Here is a 10,060-nt window from a genome sequence, read left to right on the forward strand (position 1 = left end):
GACACGAAACATTCTGGTTCCTGGGTTATACGCCCGCAAAAGTGCGAACAGGTTTATTGGGAGACTACTTCAAAGTCACCTTGGCATTGATGTCGTAATAGAAACGTCATGCGATTGCAGTTATATTATAGGCTGTTTTCTGCTTATAGTCAAGACAGCATGGCCGCTGATACATTCGCAAGAGCGATGATGCGTAACGTATGGTACCATCCGCGAAAGGTGATTGGATGTTAGTAAGATTTCGCTGCTGAATACGTGTCGCGAACGTAAGCGTGAACACTTTCCGGTTGTGCGGCACTCGTCGCCGATGGCGCATTTTTCCTTTCTGGGCCATAGGTCAATGTAATAAAGAGAGATTGCCAATGTCTGCAAAAAATACAGCGTCCAAAAAAAGAACGGCATTCTCCCGATTGTTATAAAAAAGATAAGACGCGACTGGAAATCTGCCTTTTTTCTTGTGCTGGCGCTTTTTTTTTGCTGACGTATTTCTTATAGACAGCTCGGTTGGCACCTTGTGTGCCGGAGCAAAGAACCTTGCACGGGTTTATGTGTTAGCAAGGAATTATGAAATTAAGAGAATATTACAGTAATTTTAGATACGTATTTTACTAAATATTTCATACACATTGTAGGACAAGCTTAGATCTTGAACAAAAAACCTTGTTCTTTATGTACAACCTCTTGAGTCGTATTACCATGAACCCCCGTTGGGACTTTGCTTTGAAGGGAGCTCACGGTGACATGCGGTGTTATAACCGAAAGCCTGTGCGGAAATTGCAAGAAAACCAGCAATTTGATAGTCCCGCGGGTTGCGCAAGTGTGGGATCACAATTATTTGACGTTAGAGTGTGATTCAGGCACTTGAAATGGGTGTGATCATCGGTGGTGCGTGCCAGTGGCTTGTATTGACCTTGATGTGATGGAAAGTGTGCGTACGAGGTTTGTACTTCTGAGAGAGAGCATTGTTTTGGTATTCTTTAATTCTACTGACTCCCAATAAAATGTGATGCATTGATACCTGTCCCTATCTTTATGTTCATGTCTGCACAGGGCAAGGTAGTGATGCCCCTAAGCTGAAGGAAACACCTATGCTGCAGGGGTGTGCAAAGGCAATTTGCTACTCGATTATGATCTTGTCAACATTTTAAGCCTATTGAAGCATTAAAGCATGTAATTAATCCATTGCATGTCATTATATTAGCAATTCATTTCGGCAGTAGGGGCTGATCTGTTCAGCTCATTAATGCATATGCTTGTTATAACCTCACATGATACAGCTTTGCAAAAGTGTCTTTCCCTCAAGAATTCGGGATCTTGTATGCAGGCAAGCATCGCTTGTGAGTCATCAATGTCATGTTCACTGCAACTTTGAGACGCTGGGTGCTGAGAAAGGTGGAGAAACATTGTTGTTGGTTTGTTGGATAGCACTTAATAATATTTTTATCACGAGCCTTGTGTGCATCAGCAGCTTCACCACTTCCTTGCATTTCGCCCATCTAACCATACCTGCATGCACTTGTCATGTCTCCAGAGTTGTGCAAGGTCGGCAGCTTTACAGCGCCATTTTACATGTAACATGTTCTCGTTATACATGTGTTATTACTTGTGTGAACAACATTTTTGAGTGAAGCAGCCTGATGGCTGCAGCACGTCACATGGCTGTGGAAGCAGAAAACGTGATTGTATCTTTTTCACCCGCGTTTTATTGATTTTCAAAACAGGCTGAGCAAGTGATGCCTGGTTGTGTGCCTTGCTGAAAGCGATTTGTATATCATACCATGTGTTTTTGGTGAGTCATATGTCAGATGCGGAGTTAATACAAGAATGCATGCTGTACCCATCTTTCCATGATGGAATTTATTATGAAAGCAGCAGGAATTCCAATACAAGAGCCACATCATTCTTCATTATGCCATGTCATAGTACAGCACTGAGGTAGTGCCCCGATGACACTGTTGATCTGTGCCATTACACAATGCACCACATTGGTTGACTACTCTATGTCAAGCCTATGAGATAACAGTTTATAATTCATGAATGACTGGTAACAACTGATTTGACTACGCCAAAGGACTATCAACAGTGAGAGTGCTGTTGCACCACGCTGGTTATATCAGGGTTCATAGTAATTGCATAAATAATCCTGAACAAAAAAAAAATTGGTAGCTCAACCTTACGACCTTTCCCATGGAAACAGCAGTGTTTTGGCAACCAGTTCATAGCAATGTTACAGATTTATTAAGTTTTGCATGCAACTGCATTTTCGGTTACAAAAATAAAGAAAATAACTACTGCGCACATCTCATGACATCAATATCAGGAATACAGCACCACAGGCAAGGATAAGTCGACAATACAGTATTCACATCTTCAACAGTCCTTGGCAGGCTTCGGTACGAGATTCATGACAGTCTCCACAGTACATCGTGCTTTGATATTAATGATCTACCCTAAAAGCTGGCGATCGCTACGTTGCATGTGTCAGTCAGCCCACCAAAGCTCCTCTTACGACCAGTACCAAGGCAAAAATCCACAGACAAGCCATTCACCAATCCGCCGCCGAACACAGCGCCCGCGACGTGAATGGCTTGTTGGCGTCAGGTTTTGTGCGTTATGAAGTATTCTTTAGGTCTGGCTGCCAGATGTTGCCAGGTATTGCTGTCGTCACAAAACCATCTCATGACGCCATCAAACAATGACGTAATGGGGCATATTTTTACCAATTTTGAAATTTTGCTACTTGGAGTGGTTGTTGAAGCTTGAAAGCTTACCAATAGTAACCAGTAAGCTTTTCCCGTCATATCTGATGCTTATCTCAATATCTTCAAATGTGGAACATTCCCTTTAAGCCCTCCAATCAGGCCCTTGATCACCGGTTGCGGTGAGCTCTCCAGGCTTTCCGGGCCTCCTCGAACAATGTTTCTGGCCGACTCGAGCCCCCTGCCAAGAAAGGCCCCCTGTTAGGCGCTTTGGGACCCGGACGGACGCTGAGGCCCCGAACAGTGTAAATCGCTGGTTCCTGTTTTTCCCTCCTTGGGTAACGGACACTCAGACTCATGCCAACACAGAGCCGGCTGCACGTTGTTATTGGTGCGTGACCGACGTATGGGTCCTTGTCGACTGAGGGCCCCTGATAAGCGCACAGGACGCTCTGGGTGGCACTGAAGTGTCCGGCCCTGCAGGCCGGACCCTAAGTGCGACCTCCGGCAGGCCTTACGAGCCCTTAAGTGCTGGTCCCGTAGGGCCCGAGGGGCCCTCGGAACCCAGGCGGGGGCACGTTACCCCTGTCTTCCCCTGCCTGCTCTACGGACCCCTTGCCATGTCGCCACTTAGCTGTAGATCACGGCAGGTGACAGCCGGCGGTATCGGCAAGTATCTCATTTGTGCCAAGGTTAGCTGGACTTGATTTCGTAAATACTGTGAAGTTGGCCCATTCTTGTCTGACCTTCAAAGCGGCGTAAAAGGTAAAGAATCACTTAGGCAGCACATTGCTGTCCATCGCTAGATATATAGGGGAGAGGCGGGAGAATTGTGACACTTTTGCAACTTCAACTTTGATGGGTCATTGCAGCAAAAGTATGAAAGCTAGGTAGCATTGCACCATACAAACAAATAAATTGGATATTTATTTACATCAAACTAATAAGTAAGTTTTACTTTGTGGTAGGAAACGACACGCATGGAGCAAAAACAAAGACCTTCATTTACAGGAGAATCGGGACGCATGCAGGAGAATCGGGACAGGCGTGAATATGAATTGGGACATACTGAGGAGCATTGGGACAACATTTCTACTTGGCTACATGTTCTATAATTAAGTTGTAAATGGTAAAATGAGTGCACTGCATTGCCATCTACTTACGTTCAGGAACTTGTCAATGGTTGTGGCAACGTTTCCTTCCGCTGAAAATGGTAGCATATCAGATTCATAAAACTGAGACACAACATTTTAGGACGTGAATTCAGGATATATTTTCAACCTCCAAATAGCCATTCTGTTTTTGACAGAAGAACCCGAAAACGGGAAGGTATTTCTAGCATAAGATCCGGCTAGTAGTAATGCCAGCAGTCTACACAACCAGACGACACCGCCACATAACCTGCAGTCGTATTAAGCACGTTAAATCATCATAGCCAATGCACTACTTGCGGCACAGCGGATCACATGACTATCAACCTTGGCAGTCTAGGCACATTCTAGGCAACGACAACGGTCGAAAACTTCCTACGCATCGCATAATCACGTACCAGCACAGCCAATGCGATACTTGTAGCACAGCGGATCGTAGGACTCACAGTCTCGGCAGTCTAAGCACAAAACAGGCAAAGCAACTGTTACAAAACTTCCTGAACATCGTGCTACTCACGTTGAATCTGCATAGCCAATGCGTTGATGGCAACGCAGTGGATCACCTGACTAACAATGTCGATACCTATCCTAGGCACCCATTTAACAATGCACACGGTCATTAAACACATCGAAATAATCACGTTAAATCGGCACAGCCAGCGCGATACCCGCGACACAGCGGATCATATCGGATCATAGCGGATGAGCGGATCATCAGTCTCGGCAGACGTCACATGCAAACTGTGCCTGCCAGGTTGTTGCATCGGTACACGGCAAGCACGCCCACTTTTTGCATGTTGTACACTGGATCCACGACTCACGGCTGAGCCTTTACTGCATCCCACGGTACAGACACGACGCTTTATCGCCAGCCTTTGGCAAGTCCTTTGCACCTCCCAGCTTTCTCTTCTTACCTTTTGTGTTAGCGGTGTTGCTCTTGGCATCAAACAGTCGCTTTGACGCACGCTCGTGTCTGGCTTGCGACTTTCGAATCTTCTTCTCCTCTTCCTCTTTTTTTCTTTGCAGCTCTGGCGTACTCGTAGCCGTCATGGTTTTTCCTTTTTCCGCCCCTCGACGACTCGGCTCCACTTTGAGTCCTGCCTTAAAAGACGGAAGGCCAGGGGGTCCTGCATTAAAAGATGGAGGACCAGGAAGTGTAAGCGTACGGTTTTGGAGAAGTGGAATAGGCATTGGACTACATGGCTCACTGGAGGATCCTGTTGGGATACAAAATTGTCCATTAAAAAACTACAGTTTGACGGAATTACAACATAATGAACAAACATAGGAAAGGTGGAAATGAAAGGTAATTTATAATCACGAAAATATAAGACAGTTTAATAACGAACAATGTTTTCTTAAGGGTCGTTTGGACGATCTGAGGTCTGTTTAATGTCACTTTGTCATTGCTGCCTTATCGGTTTAAGGAAGAAATTGGGATACAAAGAACTCACTTTCGGATATCCCGAAACTCCTGCGGTGAGACAAGCCGGGCTGCGGGGGATGCTGGGCTGAGTGGGCCACCTCCTTGGACCTCAGTTGGAGCCCGTGACAGCCCAGGAACTGCATCCGGTTTGTTGCTTGCATATGGTGGCCTTTTCAGCTGCAGGTCAACCGGATCAGTCGGTCTCCTTCACAGGGATGAAGGCTCCGGACTCTCGACGCGGTCCTCTTCGTGTGTATCCGCTTCGTGTGTGTCGTCTTCGTGTGTGCCCGCTTCATGTGTGTTTGCATCGTGTGTGTCCGCTTCCTGTGTGTCCGCTTCGTGTGTGTCGTCTTCAGCCACCCCGGGCGCTCCTACCGTCGCTGAGAGAGCTGGTCTGTCGGTCACGTCTGCGAGAAGGAAGTCATCCTTGGTGAAGACTTCAGTGTCCAGTGGCCAGATTTCCGTCTTTCGAAATCCGGACAGGATGTTGGCTGGGGTGGCCGAACTGATCAGCGCCTGCCCCATGAGCTTCCCCATGTTCAGAGGCTTGATGGACTTTCCCGCGTTTTGGAGCATCCAGCTGTCTACCTGCTTGTTGAAGCTTGTCTTCATCGGACCGAAGACGGTGACATCGAGCAGTTGGAGCCTGTGATTCGTGTGAGGAGGTAGAGCCACGATATGGACTCCACTGTCCTTCGCCAACGTCAGCACGTTCAGGCTGACAAGGCTGACGTGATTGTGGAGCACCAAGACGACTGGATTGTCCTTGCTTGTCCCCATGTGCTTTACAATGTGCTGTATCACCTTCTCAAAGTTTTCAGGCGTCATCCACCCGCTGCTGTGACACAGCTGCAACGATCCTCCCGGGGTGCCTTCCATCAGAGTCTCCCGAAGAGTCTTCCTTGGCAAGACGTAGGCAGGGGGAAGGTATGCCCCAGTGGTAGTCACAGCGACACACATCGTGACAAGCTCACCCCTCTCCGCAGAGGTGACCTTCCCGACCTGTTTGTCTCTCTTTCCAGCAATGGCTTTTCCAGGCTTCTGTACAGTCGTGAATCCAGTTTCATCTAAATTTAAAATCCTCGCACCTGAGACTCCCGTCTGTTTCAGGACCTCAGACAGGTTTCCGAAGAATTCCTCAACATTGCGCCTGTTGAGGCCTCCAGCTCGAGCGATGGATGTAGCTTCAGGTTTCCGCAGTGCCAGCTGGGTAATCCTTTTCATGAAGGCCTTCATCCATTCGCGCCCCGCTTCTTCATTTTCAGCCCAGGAGGCGGGAAAATGTTTGTCATTTTTAACTGCCATTTGGTAGGCAATTTTACGTGTTTGCTTGTGCGTTAAGCCATGGGACATCTTCAAGCACTGCATCACATATTTACTGAGGGCTTGCTCCTCGTCAGCAGTGAGTATCTTCGAATGACTGTAGTTGGGCTCAAGACGAGCTGCAGGATCGACACTGTGCTTTGCGACATACCTTCCAAGGATGCCTTTGCTCACACTGTGGGCTTCTGCAGATTTCCTCAGACTCACTCCCCCTTCTACAACATCTTTGACAGCCGGCAGCATTGAATCATGAGATGCGTTCACGTACCCATTTTCTTTTCTAACGGATACACGTGGCATGGTTTTGAAATAAGAAAAAGTGAGTAAGTTTCGATAAAACCAGTTGTATCAATTTATAGGTATGTATAGTATTATGCACGAGTGACATTAATAGTTCCTGCAGGAGAATTGAGACGTCTGCATGACGATAGGGACGGGTGTCCCGATTCTCCTGCAGCGCACGCTAGCTACTGGACGAGTTCTCCGCCGTTCGTCAATTGGCTTATATAATTTGAAATGCAAGCAAGAAAATTAGCATTATGTTAGCTTACAATGTGAAATGGTTAAAAGAAAAGATAGCTTGACATGAACAGCACACACAACTTGAAACAACACTCGAAAAGTATAGTTTTTTTTGGCACTCACCCCGTACAGCGTTCCTGTGCACCGGAGAAGGTCAGTTGATAGTTTCCAGGGTTACTTGATACAAAAAGGAAAAACATTAAAGTGCAAGTGGTGATTCGGAGCTGCCCATCTCTAAGATATTTGCGTGTCTCTATTCTCCTTCGCCCCAATTCTCCCGCCTCTCCCCTACTATTGACATAGAGCGGCCTCATCTAATATAAGACTGTTTTACGTTATCTGAACAGGCGATATGTCCTGTTCTTTATTTGTTATATAACCAGGATTCTTTCCCTAAACTGACTCGAATCCAGTGGCACTAAAGGAAACGGCGAGGGAGGGCAGGGAGCGATGGAGGTGGAATAAAATACTTTCAAGAGAAAGGTGTGCAATACGGTTCAGAAATGAAGCAAATCACGCGCTTGTATCAAATGAAATCCAGAAGAAAGCAAGCCATCTCCTGACCTTTCTGCCTAAAGACCTCAACCAGCACATGAAAACCTGTATCCAATCTGCGTGAACACGTGACGGTAGATTCAGTTGCTTGAGGGCAGACTGGAATATGCCCTCTCTAAAGCGAAAACATACGAGCAGTTCTAAGCTTTGCTCCCCTCCACCCCCTCCCCCTAGATCATGAAGATGACCAAAATGCCAGGTGATGGTTTTTTGCTCGATGACAAGGTGACCCAAGTGGCCGGTTTTGCACAACAAAAAAACACGAAAGGTTTGACCCCCAGCCTTTTCTGATGCATTTGTGCATGCTGATCATGAACATAGCCTTAAGCATATGGATTTAAGCATACTGTTAGCTACATATTTAATTTTTCACGATTTTCTTGGCAACCCGCTGCAATTACCAGGGATCGGGTGACTAAAACAAATAATCGATATTCACTAGCAGCGCTAGTATATTTTAAAAAATTGACAACAAAGTCAATTTTCTAACTCCATCAAGCATCTTGAAATGTCTTCACAAAGCTGGTAAGGTAGTAAAGGAAATATTTGCTGATAGATAGCGGTAGCAACGCTACCCGCGCTTGTCGAAGGTCTTGATAACACCTGTGGTACATTTGATGCTTTTTACCCCTGTGATTTATAGGCATTAAAGTGAATTGAAGAGCACTAACATGGAGCACAATACAATACAAATATTTAACCGGAGACCTTTGAAAGGATGCATTTCTGGGATGAGAGCTGACACTAAGCAATGCTTGTTGCGTAAGCTCTGGCCTTTACCCCTTCTGTGGGTACGGCCGCTGTTTCTGGCCATATTCCATGCAGTTTACAGTTCTGCCCACTGTAAGACTTGAAATCCTCTTGTTTCTGAGCTACGCGCACGTGATTTTGTGCAGGCTATTTTGCGCCGCCTAATTTGAAGTCACCCAGAGACTATAAGGTGATAGAAATGTCACAAGAATTCCGCCTTCTCGATGAGCATACATGCGCTCAAGGTAAGACAAATTTGTATGTTGGGTTATTCGTGTCTTAAGTACGTCGGCACGAATTGTTGCATCACTAGACACCAGTTGGTTTTTAACCAGATTAAGGGAGATGTTCCCCATTTGAAGACATCGAGGCAAGCTTCAGCTATGATGGAGAAAGCTCATTGTTATTATTGGTACGCTTTTGGGTTGCAAAATACAGCTCTAGATAGCATAAATTCGCTATTCAGTAAAGACGCTGCTTTATACATAATCGCTTGATGACGTCATGGAATGCTTTTATAACGCCAGGGTCGCTGCTGAGCCGGCATTGTAACAATTGTTACTGCAGTGGACGGGTTGACTCGCTTATGGTACTTCTACGCGCCGAGGGTGGCGATAGAGGCCTTTGAGTGTGCATCTATGTTTCGAACCTTATGTGGGTTTAAACGTATATTTTGAATCTGTCTCGTGGTGTTCTTGCATTGTGTTCATGATAGTATGAGCTGTACTATCATTTTGCACTAACTAACTAGCAGTGCTTTATTCCTTCAGTTTTCCGGTTTCCTGTCCGCCTCGAACTGGAAGACTGCGCAGATGTGCATTTCTTGTATGGCAAAACGCAGTTCTCGCTCGAGTTTTACATTTAACGTGTTCAGCGCTTGAATTGCCAAGCGCCGCCAGACATGTGGCGATTTTTCGTAACGCACTTAGTACACGAATAAATGAATGCTCATATTTGTTTGGCCTTCAGCATTGTAGGCGACTTTGAGGAGGCACAACTCGTGCGACGTCTTATGATGTCATAATCGTTGGGTGCCTTCAAATAGGCAGGTGCCAAATAGTCTGTATAAGTTCATGTGACACCTAGCTCAGAGACGAGAGAACTTTGGTGTCTATTAAAAAGGGCATAGCTGTGAACTGCAGGAAATGATCTTGAAACATGAGTGTCGGCAGTTAGTTTAAAAACCCGATTCAAATGTAAAACAGTCCGTACAACGCCGTAAAATGCAGGTTCCGATGACAAACAGCGTGTTTTTCTTTGTTGTTGTTCGTGCGCAATACAGACATTTGAGCAGTTCTATCAGGCAACGACGGACATGGGGCTGAGAATTAAATAGCTTGAAAACGCCCGTAACCGAGAATGCAGGTAAAAAAAAACAACAAAAAACATGCCATCACGGAAACACATACAAGAGCATTCACGCAAAAGGAGTCGAAATGCGCGCGTAACGAAGGTCGCTATTTTCAACGCACATACCCAACAATTTACCTTGCGTTGGTTGAAGCACTACAAGGGAATCAGCCCGTCCGTTGAAGGGGCAACTCTAACACGGCTAGTTTGGGCAGCGACTCTGACGTCATAGAAACGTTGAATGACTTAATTAAACAATGGCATATCGATAAACGTATTTACTT

This window comes from Pollicipes pollicipes, unplaced genomic scaffold (genome assembly GCF_011947565.3).
Source record: "Pollicipes pollicipes isolate AB1234 unplaced genomic scaffold, Ppol_2.1 Scaffold_5724;HRSCAF=6776_pilon_pilon_pilon, whole genome shotgun sequence".
NCBI classification, from domain to species: Eukaryota; Metazoa; Arthropoda; class Thecostraca; order Pollicipedomorpha; family Pollicipedidae; genus Pollicipes; species Pollicipes pollicipes.